The sequence below is a fragment of the Adiantum capillus-veneris genome, chromosome 25 (genome assembly GCF_014529385.1).
Source record: "Adiantum capillus-veneris isolate H3 chromosome 25, ASM1452938v2, whole genome shotgun sequence".
Taxonomy (NCBI): domain Eukaryota; kingdom Viridiplantae; phylum Streptophyta; class Polypodiopsida; order Polypodiales; family Pteridaceae; genus Adiantum; species Adiantum capillus-veneris.
Window position 1 is genome coordinate 135,255,487 of NC_140955.1, and position 23,763 is coordinate 135,279,249.

The 23,763-nt window shown below is 47.0% G+C and overlaps 1 protein-coding gene across 3 annotated transcripts in view; it reads left to right on the forward strand.

Moving 5' to 3' along the window:
• The window catches only part of LOC147425696 (putative glycerol-3-phosphate transporter 5), an 84,674-nt gene extending 62,064 nt beyond the window's left edge, over positions 1 to 22,610 (forward strand). For all 3 annotated transcript variants that reach the window (XM_086499560.1, XM_086499558.1, XM_086499557.1), the window contains one exon: positions 22,425 to 22,610. The gene's annotated coding sequence lies outside the window, so the exon portion shown is untranslated. The remainder of the gene's footprint in view (positions 1 to 22,424) is intronic.
• Positions 22,611 to 23,763: the final 1,153 nt, after the last annotated feature.

Consider the following 23,763-nt stretch of genomic DNA (forward strand, 5'->3'; position numbering starts at 1 on the left):
TTTGAGGCCCGCTCTGTGCTGCCAGCAGAGACTGTTCGTGACTTTTGGCTAGAGCTGATCCATACTCTCAGAGGACAGCTTGAGGGACTATAGGGCAGCTCCGACCGCATGCGGGAGCGCCGCGAGGCTTTCCTTTGACTCTGGCGCCCTGGGCCTTTCTATACCATTGTCCAGGGTGTGCTCAGATGGCACTACCGACCATTTGTGTGGCTCTTCCCTCCTCCCATCCCTTGATTTAGCCTCATTGTATATATGTTGTTCTTTCATTGGGAGAGTCTCCCCATCATGTTTGTTGTAGCTCTCTCTTCCAGAGGTGGTTGTAGCCCTATGGGCAGCTTTCATTAACTAATAGAAGGTTCTTTTTCTTAAAAAAAAAAATTCGTCTGTCTCAAGATCATCATCATCCATGCCCGAGGATGCCCGACATCGAGCGTTGTGCGAGAAAGTATTGCATTGGTCGCTGAAGAGCTTCGTCAATGTCCGCCTTTGTAAATAGTTGTACTGGGCGTCTCCCATGTCGTGCTAGAATAGTCGTGATTCTCTGGAGGAGCCTCCGTCGATGTGGTCATCGCCCCCGTTGACGTGGGCGTCTAGCTCTCCAGTGCTCAATGGCTCTGTCCACTAATAAACCTTTGGTAGCAGGGGGTTCTAAAGTCTGATGTGAAGCATGCTCATTCGGCTGCTGAGTCCCTGCTCTAAAGAAGTTAGTGATCTCCCTCTGTGAATGTCTCCCACTACCTGGTCTCCTCAAGAGACTTTCCTTGTGTCTGCGCAGCTCTAGCAAAAACAACCCGAGGCATCTCTGATCCTGATATCTCATGACTCTAGCCAACGGTCCAAAGCCCTCTCTGAATAGTCAGTGAAAGCGCCCTCGTATCTCATAGTATACCGGACAATGACAAATGTGATGTAACTCTGTCTCTGGCTCTATATGACATAATTGGCATATCCTGGCTTCTGTTGGTACCCTCCTAAATCTGCCAGTCTCAATCTCTAGCTGATGCGATGTTGTGCGCATCTGACCAATAGCACATCGTATCCCATAGGATAAAAAAATGTCCTTATAGGCCGGTCTAATCACATATCCATCCTCTGTGGAGGAGATGCTCTCTATAGAAAGCTATCTTCGTGCTCAACTCTTGTATCGGCTGTATCCATGTGCTTTTGGTATCTAGTTGAATCAAATCCTGACGTATAAGTCTAGCGGTCTCCGTCCGTGTGAGAGAAAGGGAGGGTGCATCCAAGGAGTACTGGAATGGAGGCAATCTATCCATGTTGAAGCCATGTTAGTGAAACCACGATGTCATCTGCCCATACCAACATGCTGTGTCCCCTTGTAGTGCTAGCTGTTGGGATGACTCAAGTGCTAGCCGAGCATATCTGTCTCTAGGAAGGTCCCATAAATTATGCATGAAGGAAACTGATTTAGTAAGGGCCTCAACTACGAGAGGAGGGGCAGCTACCTCAGCCCGAATAATCTCATGTGGCACTGAGGCCTTAGCCCGAATCAGAGATCATAGAGACTAGAGGCCTTTCCATACATCTCTATCCATTAGTGGTATTGGATCTACCGTGTTGGTCCACTGAGGGCCCCCAAATCTGAACCCCATAGAGCATAGCTGAAGCCATTAGAGTGTAAAAAAGCCACAGCTTTGTTAGAGGTTCCTGAAACTGAACCTGCAAACACATCTTCTCCAAATCTCCTAAGGCTGCATAAGCTCTGGTCAATCTAGTCTTTGGTGCTCTCCTCAATGAAAATTCCGGTTCACTGAAGACTACCCCAAGATAGGTGTATGCATCTGTATACTCCACTGTCTCCTGGCCATATGTAAAAGTAGGTGCCGACCTCTTGACCCACTATGGTGTGGTGTTAACCATAACCTTGGTTTTCCCCAGGTTAACAGACAATCCACTATCGTGGGCAAATGTGTACAAAGCATCTAAATGACGCTGCGTCCCCTCCAGAGAGTTGGAAATCAGCACAATATCATCAACATATAACAATAGTGGGATCCATGTCCTTGCCAATTGTGCTTCTCTATCACCATCTCTCTTAATGTAGTCAGCAACCTCATCCACATACATGCCAAGTAGTGTAGGAGATAGTGGCCTTGTTTCACCCCAATGGTGGAGTGAACCTATGGAGTGCGTACATGCCCCACTACTAACCTATATAGAGCCATGACCCCCCAAATCAACTCTGTGGGTACCCCCATCTCCTGCAATCTGTGCATCAATCTAGCTTTTGGCACTGTATCAAAGGCTATGCGGAAATCCACAAAGCAACAATAGAGCTGTCTTCCATGTGACCTTCCTTCCTCAATAATGGCTCTGAGTGTCAGAATATGATCAAGAGTAGAGAAACCTCTCTTCCGAAACCCGCCTGTCCTGCTGCTCGTACACCCGCTCTCTCTGCCCATATACTCAACTGCTGCTCAAGGATGGATGTGTACAACCGTGCCAATGTGTGTCCAACCATGATAGTGTTGTAGTTCCCAAGCTCCATAGGGTTCCTTGGCTTGAAGATAGGTACAATCGTGGACAAACTCCAAGTATCAGGTAGGCCCTCGCACATAGCACGGTTGAACATCACTGCTAGAAGCTGTGCAATCAAATCTTTGGCATGTATAAAATGCTCTGCTACCAAGCCATCGTGATCATATGCTCTCCTAGTTTTCATCCTGTTAATGGCTTTCTTTACCATCTCTGCGGTAAAGAAAGCACATGTGTGTGGGCATGGCTCTGGCGAATCTGGAAGAGGTGGCTGCCTTGAGACGATGTAGAAAGATGATGCATACTAACCCCATACCTCCGTAGAAGTGATGACGGGTGGGGGGGGGAGTGCTCATAGAAGAGTTGTTATGCCTCGCCTCAACCCATGACTCAAGAACAATTGATATAAATCTTACTCTAGCGGAGCTAGAAACGCCCTCTTCTTTCGTTGTACCAAACACAGAGAAGCAATCCGTGTTAGCCTATGAGTAACGACCCTAGAAGTACCTCCCTCTAAAGTCGGGCTCTCGTCTCTCTGCACTCCTTATCATACCAGCTATTTTGGGGTGTGCTCCCAGAACGTTGGCATTGCCTAGGCTTAGTATGGGGGTATGCCTCTGCCGTTGCATCTTGTAGTGTCTATGTCAATATATAAGTGAGCTCCCCTAAAGGTCTCCCTGGATCCTCTATGCATAAGCGTCTGTCGATACCATCTATGCAGACAGAATTACTATGTGAAGTAAAAGTGTATCGGGTATGCGTAGGTGTCTGTGCCAGTCGAGCTGTGCTGAACTGGAATGAGACGGTAAACGTGACGAGAGCATGATCTTCTGCTACCTCAATAGGCTTGGGTCCGAGTGTAAAGTCCTGAATAGAGGGTATGAAATTGGGCTAAGCCAAAACATAATCCATTGTGCTGGCCCCATGTCTATGAGGAAAGCTAGTGAACCCACTCGACGCTGGAAATCTGTGGAGGCCATTCAAGATGGCCAGTCCATGTGTAGTCCCCAAATCTGTCAGACATCCCCCATATCCAATGTGCTCTTCATCCTGCGAACATTTGGCCAATCCCATATCACTGACATCCAATTTTCTTAACATTTCCTCTGAGGTATCGTAGAAAGCTGTATGAGACTAGTCCATCGTGGCATTGAAGTCTCTCAAAAGAATGACATCTCCATCCCTAGAGAACTCCCATATGTCCTCATCCAATATCATGTAGGGTGACTGCCCCTTGGGCGATGCATAATGAGATGTGCTGGGGGGAAAAATAGCATATTGCAATGTAGAGTGGCTTCCCTATCTCTGCTCTCACTCTGACCCACATATATCTCACCTGCTCATCCCTTTGGACAATACGAATGAGGGGTTGCAGCTCCTCCTTGAATAGGATTGACACACCTCCTAACCTCTGTCCTCTATGCGTTGATCTCACTCCTAACCTCTTCAGGAATTCCTTCCTAGCTTCCAGTGTAGGGAAACGAATAATGAGTGCTCTTTCCTTGGGCCTTCCTTTCTCATCACTTCCCTTCTTGCCAACTCTCCAAGCACGTGTGTGTGTGGGTTCAGAAATACCCATGCGCTTCAAGAGTTCTTGCACTTCTTCTTCTACTTTTACAGTGTCTTTGAGACCTGTAACACGCACATGAAGGGGTCTAGTCTTTCTCTTTTGCTCCTCCTCAATTGTCATATTGATGATAATCGATGTCGGTGTGGCTTCAGGCATCTTATCTTTTCCTTTCTTTGCATCCTTGATCCACTTTTCAGCTTTATCAACACTCTCTTGTGTTTTGAATAGGTGCTCCGCCCACGAAAAGGTTGTTCGTGCCTTTTGCTCTTCCTCTTCTCGTAGAGTTTTTACCTGCTCCTTAATGCTTCCCAGCTCCTTGATCATTGAGGGTTGATTTTCTGCCCCCTTTACGGGGGTATTTTTGCAAGCTGCAAGGTCTCCCTTAAGAGCTTCGATCAATGCATCCTTTTCATTCATGCGTTCCATTTTTGATTTCTAGGATTCAAACATAGCAAGTGCATCCTCTAATCTTTTCTACGTAATACATTCCATTACATTCACTTCTGCCCTCACAATCGTCTGCATTTCGGCCTTCAATGATGCGTACATCTCGTCACGCTTTTTAAGAATCTCTTGGTCCAATTCTTTCCTCATATCTGCATACATAGCTTTTTTGTAACTTTCTGCATTTGCATACATCTCTTTCTCAATGTCACCCCTCAAGAGGCTCAGTTGTGCCTTAATCATCACCTGTATCTTCTCATACATTAAGTCATCTTTGACTCTAGAAAGTTTCTCTACTCTCATAGAACCTGGCGATAGTGTGCTCTCTCGAAACCTCCGCCTAAATGTTGCTTTCGATTTAGGCAGGGTTTCATAAATGCTGTCATCCCGGACATCAATTGGTTGGTCCATCCGCAAGCACCTTTAGTGTGCCGAGTTTCTCTGTGCGTACTGTAGTTGCCTCGACGAGTGCTACCTTTGTCTTGCGTGAACTACCCGCAAGAGAGAGAGAGAGAGAGAGAGAGAGAGAGAGAGAGAGAGAGAGAGAGAGAGAGAGAGAGAGAGAGAGAGAGAGAGAGAGAGAGATGAAATGTTATATTAATGTCTTCAAAAGGCCAAAATGACCTATGAGACCAATCTAATACAAAATGGTAAATGTAATACCATGTCTGGGTACAAAAGAACCAGAACAAATATACTACTACTAGAATCCATCCTCATCTGCACTCTGGATGTCGAGGGTATGGCTCGAATCCTCTGGTGTAGTCTCCGTCGAGGCTGTGTAGCCCCTCTCCTCAATCGTGGCCGTCTAGATATCCGTAGCTCCAGTGCTCGGTCGATGAGAGTGCTGGTAGTGGTCGAATGAGTGTGGGCCGATGCAATGATGGCTGCTCTTCTGGCTGTCCCATATCTAGTGAAAAGAAATCTGTAATCTGTCTCTCTGTCTCTCCCCTGTAAAGTGTCTCTATATCTGTGTAACTCAAGTAGATATAGCCCAAGACATCTCTGATCCTCATAACTCATGACCCTAGAAAAAGGACCGAAACCCTCTTTGAATAAGCAGTGGAAATGGCCCCGAATCTCATAGTACAATGTGCAATGACATATGTAATGTAGCTCTGTCCCTGGCTCTAGCTGGCATAAGCGGCATATCCTGCTATCTTCTAGTATCCCTCTGAATCTACCAGTCTCAATCTCCAGCTGATGTGAGGATGTGCGTATCTGGATTCTGACCAATGGCACACCGCAAACCATGAGACATATGTGTGTCCATGTAGTTGGGTCGAATCACAAACCCATCTCCTGTGAGGTGGAGAAGCTGCTCTTTATAGAAAGCCATCTTCGTGCCCAACTCTTGTGGCGGCTCTATCCATGTCCTCCTGGTATCCAGATGGATCAAGCACCCTCGACGTCTCTTACACGGGTGGAGATTACTAGTCTCATTTGTGTGTGTGTGTGTGTGTGTGTGTGTGTGTGTGTGTGTGTGTGTGTGTGTGTGTGTGTATATATATATATATATATATATATATAGAGAGAGAGAGAGAGAGAGAGAGAGAGAGAGAGAGAGAGAGAGGGGGGGGGGGGGGGGAGGGAGGACTCTTGCTACTGCGATAGAAGATAGCTTTCCATAGAAGACATGGCTGCTTGTGATAGAAGACTTTTCAGCGATAGAAGATTCTATGGCGAGAGAAAACTCTTTAGCGATAGGAGACTCTTTTTTCTTTAACGATAGAAGAGAATACTCTCTTCTCTTTAACAATAGAAGAGAATACTTTAGCGATAGAAGTGAAGGTGATAATGAAACGGGAAAGCCAGGGCAGCAATGGTATTTGCCGCGCCCTCCTTTGTCTAGCCCTCTTCCGCACCGCCCAGTCCTCAGCACGGGTGACCTCCCCCTCTCACCGACCCTTCATCCCTCCTACGTCCCCTCCTCTTCTTGACTGCAGCATGCTGCTTTGTGGCATGGCTGCGTATGCGTCCCTACTACTGCCCGTCTCCATTGGTTACAGAGAGAGAGAGAGAGAGAGAGAGAGAGAGAGAGAGAGAGAGAGAGAGAGAGAGAGAGAGAGAGAGAGAGAGAGAGAGAGAGAGAGAGACGCCGTATTGAACCTGCAGCCACCTGGGTGCCGTACAGAACCTGCTGCCTCCTGTCTGGTTACACCATCAGAGAGAGAGAGAGAGTAGGAGTCGACATGAGAGAGAAATGAAATTAAATGAAATGTTATATTAACGTCTTCAAAAGGCCAAAGTGACCTATGAGACCAGAAAGTTACAATGTGGTGGATCTGATACAAAGTCAGAGTAACAAAAGTAACAAAATGACAAAATAAAAATACTATGCTATGGAATCCTAAACTGTTAGGTGTGATCTAAGCAGCTAGTTGGGATAGCTAAATCACAATAAATCCAGCATCGGTCGCTGGCGGATCTCATCAATCTCCTCCATGGTCAGTAGTCTGACCGGGCATTGTGCATATCGGGCCAAAGTGATCCGAATCCTCTGATGCAGCCTCCGTGGATGCTGTGTAGTCCTACGCAGTCGTGGGCGTCTGGATCTCCCCATCTCGGTCGCTCGATCGATCACTGTGCCTCTGGTGTAAGGCGACGAGCTCTACTGTGGTGGTAGCTCCTCTGGGTGTCCAGTGTCTGCTCTAAAGAAGTCCGTGATCTGTTTCTGAGACTGCCTATCCTGTCCTCTCGTTAGGCTCTCTCAGTGTGTGCGCAACTCAAGCAAAAACAAACCCAAGCATCTCTGATTCTCGTACTGCATGAATCTGGAGAGTGGTCCAAATCCCTCTCTGAACAAGCAGTGGAAGCGGCCTCGTATCTCGTAGTGGCATGTGTAGTGCAACTTTGTCTCAGGCTCCATGTCACACAGGGGGCATGTCCTGGCCTCTGTTGGTACTCCGCTGTATCTCCTAGTCTCGATCCGCAGCTGGTGTGAAGATGTGCGTATCTGGCCAATAGCACGTCGTATCCCATGAGACAATTGGGTGTCCATGTATCTGGGCCTCGTCACAAAGCCGTCCTCCGTAAGCTGGAGAAGATGCTCTCTGTAGAAAGCCATCTTGGTGCCCAGCTCTTGTACTGGCTTTATCCATGTCCTCTTGGTGTCTAGCTGAGTCGAGTCCTGGCGGATGAGCCTCGTGATCTCGGACTGTGTAAGAGTCAGAGAGGGTGCATCCAGTGAGTAGTGGAAGGGGGGCAATCTGTCTATATGCTGAACCCATGCGCTTGAAACCATGATGTCATCTCCCCATAGCAACATGCTGTATCTTCCTGCACCGCTAGCTGCAGAGAGGACTTACGTGCAAGGCGGGCATATCTGTCTCTGGGAAGTTCCGACATGCATGGTATGGAGGAGACAGATCTGGTGAGTGCCTCAACCACTAGTGGGGGGCAGCTAGCTCTGCTCGGATAATGGCACGTGGTACTGAAGCCTTGGCTCTAATGAGCCGCGAGATCATAGAAATCAAAGGCTTCTCCATGTCTCCCCATCCATCAGTGCAACCTGTCCTCCCGTGAGGATCCAATGAAGGTCCCCATATCTTAGCTCCATAGAGCAATGCAGAAGCCACCAAAGTGTCAAAGAGCCAGAGGTTCGTCCGAGGCTCCTGAAATTGAACCTGTGAACACATCCTCTCCAATCTACCCAATGCTGCATGGGCTCTGGTCTTTGCTGCTCTCCTCAATGAAAATGCTGGTCCACTAAAAACCACTCCAAGGTAAGTGTAAGCATCTGTATACTCCATTGTCTCCCGGCCGTATGTGAATGCGGGTGCTGACCTGCTAATCCGCTGTGAGGTGGTATTAAATACCATGACCTTGGTTCTACCAAGGTTGACAGACAAACCACTTTCATGGGCAAACCTATGCAAAGCATCCAAGTTAACGTTGCATCCCCTCGGGAGAGTCAGAGATCAACACAATATCATCAACATATAACAATAGTGGAATCCATGTCCCTACCAGCTCTGCACCTCTATCACCATCTTTGTCAATGTAGTCAGAAACCTCATCCACATACATACCAAATAGAGTAGGAGAGAGCTGGCAGCCCTGCTTCAACCCAATAGTGGAGTAAACTAGTGTAGATAGACCCTCCGAGGTGCGTACATGCCCCACTATTGACCTGTATAATGCCATGAACCCCCAAATCAGCTTTGTGGGTACTCCCATCTCCTGTAATCTGCGCATCAATCTAGCTCTAGGTACTGTGTCAAATGCCTTGCAGAAGTCCACAAAGCTACAATAGATCCGTCTCCCATGTGATCTGCCCTCCTCAATAATAGCTCTGAGTGTCGAGATATGGTCAAAGAGTAGAAAAACCTCTCCTGAACCCTGCCTGCCCGATTGCGCGTATCCCCTCCCTCTCTGCCCATCTACTCAGTTGCTGCTCAAGAATGGATGCGTACAACCGTGCCAATGTGTGTCCAATAATGATAGTGCAATAATTCCCAGGCTCCATAGGGTCTCCTGACTTGAAGATAGGTACAATAGTAGATAGGCTCCAAGTATCATGCAAGCCCTCACACATGGCTCGATTAAACATAACTGCTAGAAGCTCTACTAGTAGATCTCTGGCATGCATGAAATGCTCAGCCACTAAGCCATCATAATCATATGCTCTCCTAGTCATCATCTTGTCAATGGCCTTCTTCACCATATGAGCGGTGAAAAAAGCACGTGTGTGGGCATGGATCGGGAAGGGGCGGCTGTCAGGAACTGTGTACAGAGATGAGCGTACTGGCCCCAGGCCTCTGTAGAGGTAATGGCAGGGGGAGGTGGAGTGCTCATGAAAGAGCCGCCATGCCTCACGTGAATCCTGCCTCAGAAATAGCTGGTATAGATCCTGTTCTAGGCGAGCCAAAAATGCCCTCTTCTTCTGTCGCACTAGGCGTCAGAAGTCAATCTGTGACTGTCTGTGAGTGATGTCCCCCAAAAGCACCTCCCTCTGAAGTCTAGCTCTAGTCTCGTGGCATTCCTCATCATACCAGCTGTTCTTGGGCATGCTCCCAGAACGACGTCTTTGCTCAGGCTGGGTGTGGGTATGCCTCTGCTGCTGCATCATCTGGTATAGATCCTGTTCTAGGCGAGCCAAAAATGCACTCTTCTTGCGCCGCACTAGGCGTCGGAAGTCAATTACTGATTGTTTGTGAGTGATGTCCCCCAAAAGCACCTCCCACTAAAGTCTAGCTCTAGTCTTGCGGCATTCCTCATCATACCGGCTGTTCTGGGGCATGCTCCCAGAACGACGTTTCTGCTCAGGCTGGGTATATGGGTATGCCTCTGCTGCTGCATCATGTAATGTCTGTGTCAGTATAGTAGTAAGCTCCTCTAGAGGTCGCCCTGGCTCCTCTGTGCACAGGCGTCTGTAGATCCCATCTATGTATACAGAGTCCGTCTCCCGCGTGAAGGTGTAGCGAGTAGGGGTTGCTGCCTGTAGCCTGTGTGCTACACTAAACTGGAAAGAGATGGTCAACGACACAAGAGCATGATCCATTGCCACACCTCAGGTCTGGGTCCAACCGTGAGATCCTAGATACTTGAGATGAGGCTCGACTGTGTCATGATATAATCCACTGTGCTGGCTCCATGTCTGTGTGGAAAGCATGTAAAACCCCCCGTAGCGGGAAATCTTTGTAGGCCATTCAAGATGGCCAATCCATGTGCAGTCCCCATGTCTATCAAGTGTTGTCCATACGCAGTATGTTCCCCATCTTGTGATAGTCTGGATAGGCCCGTCTCTGCAACATCCAGCTCTCTCAGCATCTCCTCTGAAGTATCATAAAATACTGTCTGATGATGGGCAGTCGTGGCATTGAAGTCCCCTAGAATGATGATGTCACCATCTCTAGAGAACTTCCATATGTCATCATCCAAAATAGAAAAGGGGGATTGTCCTCTGGTGTTGCATATACTGACGTACTCGGGGGGAAGTAGCAAATAGCAATGTAAAGATATCTGCGTGTCTCTGCTCTCAATCTCACCCGCATGTACCTAGCTTGCTCATCCCTACGGGCTATATGCATCAATGGTTGCAACTCCTCTCTGAATAAAACTGCCACTCCTTTTGAGCCCCGCCCTTTGTGCTCTGAACGTGTCTCCTGTCTACAGGCTGTCTCCCATCTGTATCCACTAATGTGAGGCATAGACTGCCCAGGGGCTTGATGTGTCTCACAGTAGAAGATTCCCGTAAAACTATCCTCAAAAGCACCCACATCAAGGCGCATAGATCCATTACCATTCCAGGTGGCAACTTTGAGTGTGGTCCCATAGGTCTCACACGGTCATGTGGAGCGCCGGTCTACAATCACCACCCGACCATCTCTGTAGAAGGCCGTCTTTCCCTTCTCCCTTGCCGCTTGAATCTCTGGCATTACCTCTCTCATATGCGCAAGCTGTATGAGAGTGAGGTCATCTTCAAGGAATATGCCCGTTTTCTTTAGTGTAGGACGCCTCTTCAAGAAGTCCTTCTTTGCCTCCATGGATGAAAAACGCATGATTAAAGTTCTCTCCTTTGAAGTCTCCCCATTTCCTTGTGTCTTCTTCCCTACCCTCCATGCCTTTGTATGAGTAGCCTCACTACTCATCATGCGGAGAAGTTCGTTGACTTCCCCTTCCACATCATCTCGGTCTTTTAGACCGGTTACTCGTATGTGCAAAGCTCTAGTTTTCCTTCGTTGCTCTTCTTCTACAGTCATGTTGATGATTGTAGGAGTGGAGACAGACGTGGTTTCTTTCCCTTTCCCTTTCTTAGCGACTTCTATCCATTTCTCGGCCTCATCCGCCTTCTTCTGTGTCTTCGTGATCACATCCATCCACGAAGACGTCTTTACCACATTCTGTTTCTCCTCCTCTTTGATCATCCGTACCTGCTTGTTGATGACCTTGATTTCCTCTATCACCAAGGGCTGGAATTCCCCTTCCTCTAGTCCACTGCTTGCTCTATCAACCAGCTCTCGCTGGAGGGTTGAGACCTCTTTTTTGAGTGCTTGTGAATCTGCCTTAAGTGCTTGTAGTTCTGCGTACAAGTCTTTTTTCTCCTTCTTCCATTGCGCGCCCTCGTTGAGGAACATTTGAAGAAGGTTGGCCTTCTCTTTCCACCATCCTTCCGTATCTGCTTTCCATTCTTTCATCTCCCTTTCCATTTGTGTTATCTGCTTGTTTGTACGCATGAAGGTTGCCTTTGTATGGGGCTTGCAAGCTGGTGATGAAGCGCTTATGACCTCCATTTGTATTCGAGTTATGCATACTAGGTTGTCCTCTGATTACGCATACATAGATGTCCTCAGTTATGCATACATGGACATCCTCAAGTTATGCATACATGGACACCCTCATATGTGCATACATGCCACAAAAAAATTATCAAGACTTCTGCAATTTCAGAATTTTGCCAATTTCTGCAATTTCAAATTCTTTTTGCTTTTCTGCAATCTGTAATTTGCTTGTTTTTTTTCTGAAATTTCTGTAAATTTTGAAATTTTTTCCCTGATTTCTGTTGTCACAAGAGCAAACCAGTGCGTGCGCGCGCGCGTGCGAGAGAGAGAGAGAGAGAGAGAGAGAGAGAGAGAGAGAGAGAGAAATGTAATGTAATATTAACGTCTTCAAAAGGCCAAAATGACCTATGAGACCAAAAGGTTACCTGTGGTGAATCTCATACCAGGTCTGGGTACAAAAATTACAAAGAAGTGAAAAGAAAAGAAAATAGTGGGTAGGGGTGGGGTGAAAGCTGATACAAAGGGAATAGGAAATACAAAGGGTGACCTGATACAATGCAATGGAGCTCTGTGATAGTCAAGGCATCATATACATAAACATCAGTATCGGGGACGGCTCTTATGTCGCGCCAATATTGTATGGATCCTCTGTCGCGATCTGCGTCGATATCGAGAGGGCCCCCTCATCTGTGGGCGACGGGACCGCCCCAACATTATCACCCGATCAAGCAGTATGCCTCTAGTGTTGTTATGCTCTGGGGGTTGCTCGAATTCCTCTGTCTGTGATTGAAAGAAATTTGTAATCTTCTGTTGTCGCTGGATCTCTCTCATTGTGCCCCTCTTTAAGAGGTCCTCTGCGAATCTCCAATAAGTATAATCCGAGGCATCTCTGATACTGGTATCTCATGGCTCTAGAAAGTGGCCCAAAACCTTCTCTGAATAGACAATGAAAGTGGCCTCGTATCTCATAGTATACTGGGCAATGACATATGTAATGTAGCTCTGTCTTTGGCTCTATTTTGCACACCTAACAAATCTTGGACTCAGCGGGTACTCCTCTAAATCTAATAGCACATCGTATCCCGTGGGATAGATGAGTATCCATGTATCCTGGTCTGATCACAAAACCATCCTTTGTGAGTGTAGAAGATGCTCTCTATAGAAAGTCATCTTCGTACCTAGCTCATGTGTGAGTTGTATTCATGTCCTCTTCGTATCCAACTGAATCAAGTCTTGTCTGATGAGCTTGATAATCTCTGCCCTAGTGAGGGAGATGGAGGGTGCATCCAGAGAGTACTGAAATGGGGGTAGACGGTCCATACTAAAGCCATGTAACTGAAACCAAGATGCCATCTCTGCATACCAACATGATCTATCTCCCTGCAATGCCAGCTGTCGCGAAGACTATAGTGCTAATCGAGCATATCTGTCTCTAGGGAGAGCCCAAGTGCTATGCATAAATGAAACTGATCGAGTGAGTGCCTCCACTACCAATGGAGGAGCAGCGAGCTCCGCCCTAACAATGTCATGTGGTACTGAGGCCTTGGCCCTAATCATCCAAGAAATCATAGACACTATCACGAGGACGTGGCAGTGCTAACCTTAGTTGTTGGTTTCTTTTTGTTTTATTTTTGAGACCCTCTTTTTGAAGTTGCAAACGGTCAGACATTGTATGTCCAATGTGAACGGTAGTTTCATCCGCAGACGGGAAGTCGGTCGGCATTGGAATTCATATAGTAAGAGGATGTCTAGGCTCAGTGCAAGATCATGTAGGTCCCCCCGTCGCACTTAGCAAGTTGGTGGATACTAGGAAGTGAACTCAATAAAGGCATAAAGTCAAGGTGGGATCACCAACAGAAAGTATCCGACAGTTGGGCCACATTGCACTTTTGGATGCGGTCCCAATGAGGATAGATGGTCAAATGACCAGTGGAAGCCCAACGGAAGCATCTCCTAAAAATTAGGGAACTGCTATTTTGGGCCGTGAAATGTGTTCGCGTCATTACCTTCGGTATGACAAGGGGAACATTCTACAACTCTGTCGCGAAGGCAACTGGGCAACCAGTCGGGAGATTTTTAGGCGGCAACCCGGAAAAGGAAAAAATGCCTGTAAACGCGCCAAGTGGCACATTTCTGTGCACTTTCCTCTTGCATCAAGAAGTGGCGCTGAATTTGTAGCGGGGAGACTCATTTTTAAGCTTTTGTCACAGGTTAAGAGCTATGGAGTGCTTTCTTTCCCTCTCATGTATAGTGTGGTGCTAGGAGTGATGCCCTGCACACTACACACTGCTCTCTCTCTCTTTCCCCTACGTGCAATTATGTGATGCCCCACAAGAGTGCTCTTCATTTGACTGATGTACAACTGTGTGGTTTCATGCTTTTGTGCCGAGGCAAGAGCCTCCTTGAGCAGGAATAGGGGTAGCTAATTGCTACTCCAAAGCAGGCACCGGTGAGGGCCATAACCTCACCGTACAGGTGTGAATTCAGTGCTGGTTATGCGCTGTATTTTGACTGTTTTTCAGCCATACGGACGCCAGAACCATTGGGAACAGTGTCCCACTGGCAGAGGACAGTTAGGGAACTGCTTAGGGCTGAAAACAGGGCAAAAACCAGTAAATACAGCGTGATGAATTTACTGTTTTTGGGCAGGAATCAGAGGGTTTATGCCAGTGGAAGTGAGTTCCAGGAGGGGAATTGGTTTCGCACAAGTTTTGGGATTGTTATGTTGCCGAAATGTGGCCAAAACAGGTGGTATCTAGCGGGATACTGGTAAAGGATTCTCGGGACTCTACTTTGTAATTTACCCTCTCAAATTACCCTCTCAAAGTATAATGAAATACCGAAAGGAGCGCCAATTTTGGGGCCTATAGGTTGTCGGCGTCTGCTTGGAGCATTCTAGCTTCCAAGCTATGTGTGTGCTGAAGTGTTAATTCCCATCGTAGGTTTCCTTTGCACGTTCTCTCTGTGTGTGTCCAAAGTAAAGAATTTCGGGTGAAAGCCAAAGCCTACCACCCCACGGGCCGGTTTCAAGGTTCTATTGCCGGGATATCAATCACTTTTTCCTAAAGAGTGAGCCTCGGTTGTTTTGGGTAAAGACACAGAGTATAGGAACGCAGGATGATAGTATGGCCGACAAAGGGAAGGGCATTATGGAAGAGGGTTCCTCTTCACAGGACAGACAGAAAATTCCGCATGTTCGTCCTGCCAAAAAGTGGTCAAATTAGGGCCGATTTTCTGCTGCGTTTTTAGGGTTTGCAAGTATGAACCAAGATGAGATAGCGAGAGGTCTCACGGTGGTAGATTGGCCACTAGATCTCTTGCGGGAGTGATGTGGGTCTGCTAGGTGGCACGCTGCTCGCCGATTCTCTGAGGCAATTGCTTGGATTCTTTCACGCATTGGAAAATCATCTTGAAATTTGAGCCTACTTGGTCGTGGGTAGTACGCTACAGTTGCGGAATTATGCTCGTTTGCAGAGGCAAGAGCCTCTTGCACAAGTAAAAAAGGGACAGGTTGCAAAATGCTATGTGGTGAAGTTCAAGAACTATCCACCTATGGATGGAAAGTGGATGGAAGAGCATGAATTGTCAGAGTCACCAAATGTATTGTAGCTTTACCTTGAAGCGTTTGGGTTACAACCTACTTATGCCCCAACCCAACGTGTGCAAAGGAGGCTCTAGAGCTAGCACACCAAATATACATATGAATTCAGTGTAATAGATGGAAATGACAAAAGTATGAAGGTCTCATTAAGTCATTTGTATCTATGTGTACGACCTTTCTTGCGGATACATGCGATGATAAAAGAGCGCTAACAACACAAGATCATTAGTGGCGTGTATTTATGGTATGCAATCGAGGACGTTTGCGATTTCAAGAGGGGGGTATGTCACGAGGACGTGGCAACTGTTAACTATGTCACGAGGACGTGGCAAGTGTTAACCTTAGTTGTTGGTTTCTTTCCAATGATTTTTGTTTTATTTTTGAGACCCTCTTTTTGAAGTTGCAAACGGTCAGACATTGTATGGCCAATGTGAACGGTAGTTTCACCCGCAGACGGGAAGTTGGTCGGCACTGGAATTCGTATAGTAAGAGGATGTCTAGGCTCAGTGCAAGATCATGTAGGTCCCCTCGTCGCACTTAGCAAGTTGGTGGATACTAGGAAGTGAACTCAATAAAGGCATAAAGTCAAGGTGGGATCACCAACAGAAAGTATCCGACAATTGGGCCACATTGCACTTTTGAATGCGGTCCCAATGAGGATAGATGGTCAGATGACCAGTGGGAGCCCAACGGAAGCATCTCCTAAAAATTAGGAAATTGCTATTTTGGGCTGTGAAATGTGTTCGCGTCATTACCTTCGATGACAAGGGGAACGTTCTACAACTCTGCTGCGAAGTCAGCTGGGCAACCATTTGGGAGATTTTTAGGCGGCAACCCCGAAACGGGAAAATGCCTGTAAACGCGCCAAGTGGCACATTTCTGTGCACTTTCCTCTTGCATCAGGAAGTGGCGCTGAATTTGTAGCTGGGAGACTCATTTTTCAGCTTTTGTCACAGGTTAAGAGCTATGGAGTGCTTTTTTTCCCTTTCATATAAGTGTGGTGCTAGGAGTGATGCCCTGCACACTATACACTGCTCTCTCTTCCCTACGTGCAGTTATGTGATGCCCCACAAGAGTGCTCTTCATTTGACTGATGTACAGCTGTGTGGTTTCATGCTTTTGTGTTGAGGCAAGAGCCTCCTTGAGCAGGAACAGGGGTAGCTAATTGCTACTCCAAAGCAGGCACCGGTGAGGGTTTTTGCCTTACAGTTCCTATATTAAATCACTACTACTAAACCCCTCTATACCTCCATACTAACCCCCTTACTCCCTCCTAAGCCTAACTGCCCTCGCCCCTCTTTACTAAACCTCGCCCCCTACCGTGTGCCCTTGCCCTCCCTCTCTCTCCCAACTCGTCCCCTCCCACTCTCCCAACTCGCCCCCTCCCCCTCTCCCCAATTCGTTCCCCCTCTCTCCCAACTCGCCCCTTTCCCTCTCCCCAATTCTTCCTCCAACTCCCCCCCCCCCCCAAACCCCCCCTCCCAATTCATCCCTTCCCCCTCTCCCCAATTTGTCCCCTCCCACTCTCCCAACTCGCCCCTTTCCCCCTTCCTAATTCGTCCCCCCTCTCTCCCAACTTGCCCCCTCCCCCTCCTCCCAACTCGTCCCTCCCCTCACCAATTCGCCCTACCCCCTTCCCAACTCGCCCCTCCCCTCCCCAACTAGTCCCCTTACCAACTTTCCGTACCCCTTCCCCTTACCTAATTCGTCCATACCCAGTTCGTAAAATCCCAACGTAACCTCAATGCAACCTCTACCTTTTTTATTGCCCTTCTTTATTCGTCGCGCTTTCCCTCCAAAGCAACCCTAATCACACACATCTCTCGCCGCTCTACCCAATTCGACCGCTCTGCCCTCTTCGGCTTCTTCCGCTTCGGCTCCTTCCATGGGATAACTAGAGACGATTAGATACATATACATACAGGGTAAAAACAGTATGCAGTAATTGCAGAGTTATCATATGTATGCAATTGTGGATCAGCTTTTGAGTGTCTGAACGTTCTTCTGGGCTGCGAACAACCTTAGTCAGTCAGTGAGGGTGCGGCCTATACACATCAGTTAGTGTGTCAGAAGTTGTGTAATTCCCATGGCGGCTAGCAGCAAACCCTCCAGAAAAGCAGGCTTAATAAAGAAGCCACCACCTCAGCCATTGAGTTCTGCTGAGGAGGAGGATGACTCAGAAACTAGTGGCCAGGATCTGGATGACTTCACTTACAGTGATGCCAGCGATGAAAGTTACGAAGCCTCCCCAACCTCGGAGTCGAATTCAGAAGCTACCTTTGAATTGGACGCGTCCAAAGAAACAAGTATGAAAGAAGCATGTAAAAAGAAACGCAATCATCAAATCATCCATCATGAGATCAATCGGCCGGCTACATCTAAAAATCGACACCATTCTCCTTGGCTGTTTATCTACAGCCGCCTCGACCATCTCTAAGCGAAATCCTCTCCAAGGACCAACTACAGACTATGGGTCTTATAGCACTGGTTGATGGCGATCTGCCAACTACTGTTCCTGTTGAGATGATACATGATCTTTTGAAGAACTTTCCCAAGGTCAGGGACCACAAACTCACTGCTACACGGTTAGGCCATGCTATGGGTATGACCACCTTTCCATCTGTGAAGCTTGCTACTCGAACTTTCTCTCAACTTTCCAAGGATGCCACCATTCAAGCATGTCAGGAGATGCTCAATACAGATGACCCGGATTACGAAAGAAACAAACAGCTCCTGGCAATCTTTAGATACTACTTTCTGGCTAGAGATGCCAAAGAAGATAAGGGAAAATGTGAACTGCCCACTACATTATCCCATTGGGACGGCCTTTACTGTTTGCTCCACGCCCAACCCTGTGGATTTCACCAGATTCTTTTTTCATCGTTACAGTCTAGAGCCAAAAGGTTTCGGGCCCAGGTGAGGTCTGTGCAGTTCAGTTTCAAATGTTTCGCAACACCTTTCTTGACGTGGGTCATAAACATACATGTTACACCAGACGAAGTAGATAAGGATACGCGAAGTGTGCAAGGGAAAAGGAAATCCTCAAACATTCCTGCCGATCCTAAAATCACGAAGAAAAAGAAGATCAAAGCAAAGGTGGCGAAAGATATAGTAGAGTCTCTACTCTCTTTGCCATATCTGAGAGTCAACAGACTAAGGTGACACATCTTCCGCGGCGCTCTCTGTCTTCCAACCCTCTCTCTATTGGGCCAGTGTCTACTTCCAAACTTCATGACTAGTCGACGGCTTCTCCCTCGGAGATTCCTCTACATTCTTCCCCAATATTCACCCATACTGATGCCAATATATCACTGACTCCACCTGCAACCACCATCTCAGCTCCTACTCCACCAGTAGTACCTACTCCTAGCGAGCCCCCTATGCCACTTGGGAGTCCTCCAGTATCATCTTCAGGGGTGGCCGACTCTACTTCTCTGCTACACCTTTTGGAGAAAGTATTACAAGACTCCAGGAATGCTATCGCCACCATAGAGCTTGGAGCGGAACAGTTAGCTGCCACGCACCAGCGCCACTCTGCCATATACGCAGCTATGGAGGGATCTCTGAAGGTTGCCGAGAGTGCCATCTCAAATCGGGATGCTACAATTTTCGTATTGCTACAAGCTTTGAAAATAAAGTCAGACATCATTGAAGACCTTAAAGCACAGGTACAAGGATTTCGGGAGATGCTTCTACATAGAGATAGGTTTGCTCAGGCTCAGGCTCAGGCTCTAGTTGGCGTAGGGTTTGGATGGATCGGACCCGGACCACCATTGCATATTGCAGGTCCTTTTCAACACTTTATTGGACTCTACACACAGCCTCCAGTTCAATACTACAGTCAACAGTATCCTCAGGGGTTTCAGTCATCGCCATTATCCCACATGCATAGTGTTCCTTGCTGTGATGGTGTTGCTGGTGCATACCGCCATGGTTGTGTCACTCGCCGTCCTCAGTACACTATCGGACAGGTGTTACCCTTTGCCATGCGGCAGCTGGCGGCTCCTTTCACAGGCGGCCAAGTTATGGACAGCAGAGCCCAGCAGCCTCTAGTCCAGCAGCGAAGTTCCACCATTGATTTGATGGCTCCACCTCCAGAGACTGACCCTTCAGGTGCGGCTGTGGCGACTACTCTTTCTCTGGGATGACAGATTGACAGTCTTTTCGCCATTGTTTCGCCATGGTAGTACAATAGTCATTTATTATTGCAGTTCAGTCTTTTAGCAGTTTCAGTTGTTCTCTCACTGAGACGGTGAGTGGTTTTGTGGCGGGCAACTTGTAGCAAGGCTACAATGTCACTTTCACAGGACATAGTAGTAGAGTTGGTCTGGTCTGGTTCACACTGGACGGACTCTCTAGGCTGGGCAGTGACACGTGGCAGGGATACGGATGGTGGTCTAGTGGACACCGTTGCTAGGTCACCACCACCACTCAGTTTGGAGATAGACTTAGATGGCTGACATTTATGAGCCGTTGGTGGCTCTTTATGGTTGTACATATGAGTAGTAGCTGTTGGGTCATGAGGATTATCATCTTCTTTATATATGGTCCAACGTCATCGTCTAGAGTAGCGAGTCTATACACACAGCACGTCTGCACCATCCCTGCACATCTGAGCCTCGACACCCCCATTGTACCCGTGAGTTCTGGGTTGGAGCTGAGTGTGTTGCCACGTCGGAGTCTGTATCGGTTCTTTGAGATAGCCGAGTCGATATGTTCTGGTCTACTGTTGTGTCTCTCTGTTGATCAAATGTTATCTATTGTTTCCTTTGTTTTCATTCTGTTTTGAGTGAGATGTCATGCACATTGCATTGAGGAGCACCCACTGTAGAGAGCACGACACACTATCCGCGCTACACTGACATGCTGACGTGGCAGTTGTACAGAATTCCGTAATTTGCCCTGGCTACTTGTTGCCAGTTTTTGAGGATCAATTGCTTTTGGAACTTTTGCTGTTGAGTTTGATTGATTTTGGGGCTCTGCTTTTGGCATCCCTTGTAAGAATAAAAGAGCCCTAAGGGCCTCACTCTTGAGAGCATCTGAACGCAGAGCCTGAGAGCGGAGGACCCTGCGGGAGTTGTACTTTGCTCAAAGATTAATATAAAAAGAAATACCGAAAGGGATGCCAGTCTTTGGGGCCAATACCTCTTGGAACTTCACTATGCGGAGCCGTGTCGACTCTTTTTTGAACTGTGATTTGAAGTGGTGAAGTATTTTTGATGGTGAATCTCTACTGTGTCGCGGTAGAATCTAGACTTGGGGTATCCAAGTTTGTTACAGCTCATGCTCATGCTTTAAGGTTGCTTGTCTTTCTTTGCGGTCGCCATCTAAGGCAGCGTGTTGCGCCTCTTGTTGTAGCATCATGTTTATCATCGTCTTGACCAAAGCCTCCATAGATGGGGAAGGGGATGGTCGGAAAAACCTCTTGGTGGGGAAAATTCTTCGTCACCACCTCCACGCTCAATATCTTCACGCAAAGTATCGATTCTGCTTTGGGTGATGACCATACACTGAGATCTTGGGTACATAAGCTCGCGAGGAACTTGGGTTCTTGAGGTTCTTGGGTCCTGGAGTTTTTGAGTTCTTGAGGTTCTTGAGTTCTTTAGCTTGCAATCGGTGTTAGAAAAGTCTTTTCTCTTACCCAAGCTCGACTCTTCCCTGCGCACCCTTTGGCGGCCTTGCACTTACACCAAAGTTGTTTTATCCCACCTCACGTCGATTGGCCGGCCGCTAAGTGCACGGTCCGCTCTCCATGAGTGAAAAGAGGAACAAGGGGAGGCTGGACAAGCCCTTCTTTCTTCGGTTACCTGTCACTCTTCAAAAACACGATTAGGAATCGACACGCCCAAGTGGACTTGGGTTACGTGTGACTGCAACAAGCAAAAAATTTATTGTGGTTCTTTCCTTGAGTGATACAGAACACTGCCAAAGCTCTGATACCAATGTTGGGTGCAGCGGAAAAGTGAATGTTGACTTTGCTCAAGATGAGTGCTCCGAACTGTGCTCAAGGGTTCTTTTTACTTACAGAAGGGAGAGCCTTCCGTTTCTTTAGAGAGAGAATGCAATGATCACAAACAAAGTGAATGCTACTGTGAATGAAGGTGTTGAGAGAGAGAGAGAGAGAGAGAGAGAGAGAGAGAGAGAGAGAGAGAGAGAGAGAGAAGAATACGACACCAGCAGACGGTTCTCAAACCCTCCCCCAAGGACCCCCCTCTCTATGGCGAGAGAGAGGTCGATGCTATTGATTGCACAAATTTGGTACAATGGTCTAGATGCAATGGACTTGCCGACGATGTCGACGACAATGATGACGACGAGGACGGACTGAAATCTGAAAACGCTAGGGCTGAACTGCTGAATTCTGCAAAACGCTGACTTTCTGCTGAATATTGACATTGTGTCGACGAGGATAGCGATGGCGACGACATGACGATGATGCGCTGGAAACGTAGATGCTGAAATCTGCGAACAACGGGCATTGGCTGATCTGAAGGTACGGCGAGGATCTACTGCGGGTAGGTGAGATTTGCGAGGCTAGGGGCTGGATTTGCTGTGTCTTAGTGCTGAAAACTGAAAACGCCGATGCATTGGGGCTGATCTGACACCGGAAACTGCAAAATGCTAGGCAAGGTCTGCAACTGTAAAAACGTTAGGTGGAATCTGCTGTTGATGAAAAACGCTATGCTGTATCTGTTGCTGAAACGCTAGGGGAAAACTAGTTGCCTTACCTACAGGATGATTTCACTTTTTTAATTAACAACTTGAATCTCTACTTATAGATATACTGAGCCTTTTCTTTGAGCTTTACATACTAGTCGTATCTACAACCAATGCTAGATCATTTTTTATGACTTACGTTCTTTGGTTTGGTTACAATTTTGGAATGTCGAATTGGAAAAAATACAAGGAACTTTACAACTGCTTAGATGTTTGTTGACTCTTTAAATTCTTTTTGATATATTGGCGCTAGAATAAATCTAATGGTTGGCATATATGACCTTCAAATTTTACAGTAACAAATCTTTGGGTAACTTGGGGACTTGGATAACAGTTGGTAGCCTAATGAAATATTATTCTTGTTTTTATGGTGCAGGTGAGCCTTTGAGGATCCTTCTTCCTTGTTTTGGTTGGACCTCACTACTGGGCAATGCAAAAGGAGGGAGATTGATACCTTCCATACATCCATTTATTCTAATGAGTTTTCATTCTCTAATACAGCTTGTACAAATTTTTGTAACACACAAGATTTTGTTCTTCTATTTCTCTATCTTTGTGTGTCTTAGAATTGTTAGTTCTCTTGTGGTATGGGGACTAGTTAATATGTTGAGAGAGAGAGAGAGAGAGAGAGAGAGAGAGAGAGAGAGAGAGAGAGAGAGACACTCTTTTCTCTCTCTTGAATCCAAGATTCAAAAAATGCCTTGAAATTTCTACAACAATCCGATGTCATCTTCCATACTCAAAACTTCACTCAACAATAAAAGCCAGTGAGACTTTCGACGCCCAAGACCTTAACCAATGGCTTTGGGACACTTTCTTGCCCGTATCCACCTATCAGAATAGGCAGAAGAAGAAGCAATAAACACATGAACTAGCCTCCGATCTCGTGGATACCTGACTCCAATCTAAACTTTGAAAGAAACCTTTGACACTGGAGAACACCTACAATGCCACATATTAATAAAGGTGCAGTAGAAAAGTTGAATCGGATGATGATCAAGTTTGATACTGCAAGCAAACCTTCTCTTGGGACCGGGTAGCCACTGGATCTTGAATCTACCATGACAGATCTCTATAACGTCCTTAGTGTGTTGACCGCCCATTGAACGAACCTTGGGTGCAACATGCGTTGTAGAGCTTATCGTTTGCAGAGCCGGAGGGGGAGAATAGAGAGTGAAGTACTAGGGGAAGGTAAAGAGAGCGTAAGCAAAAACGTTGGAGAGAGGAGACATTGCCGATTAACTTGAAACGCTAGAGAGAGCCAGTTCACGTGAGAGTGAGGTTGGCAATTAGTTGCCAGCCGGTAACTTGCCATCCCAAGTTTCTATGGAAATTTAGCAACACATGAGAGAGAAGAGAGAGTGTTCCTTTTTAAGAGAATTGAAGGGAAAAGGTAAGTGAGAGAGAGGAGAGAGTAAAAAAGGTTTGGTTTTTCCCTAAATTCTAAGGGGCTCACTTTTTCAAATTTTGTCCTCTAGTGTGGTTTCCTTTGTGCTCCAACCCCTTGATGTAGAGCCCAATTGCAACTTGTTGGCAACATATTGCCCCTTTTTTTTTTTTTGAAAACCATTCATGGGTATTGAAAAAGTTGCCAACGTGTTGCAAACCTAGTGCTCACGTGAATTGGCTCAGAGGGTACAATGAATGCTAGAGAGCTGTGAACCCAAATCGCTTGCTATAATTTGTAATGACATCATACAAAAGTACACACGGGT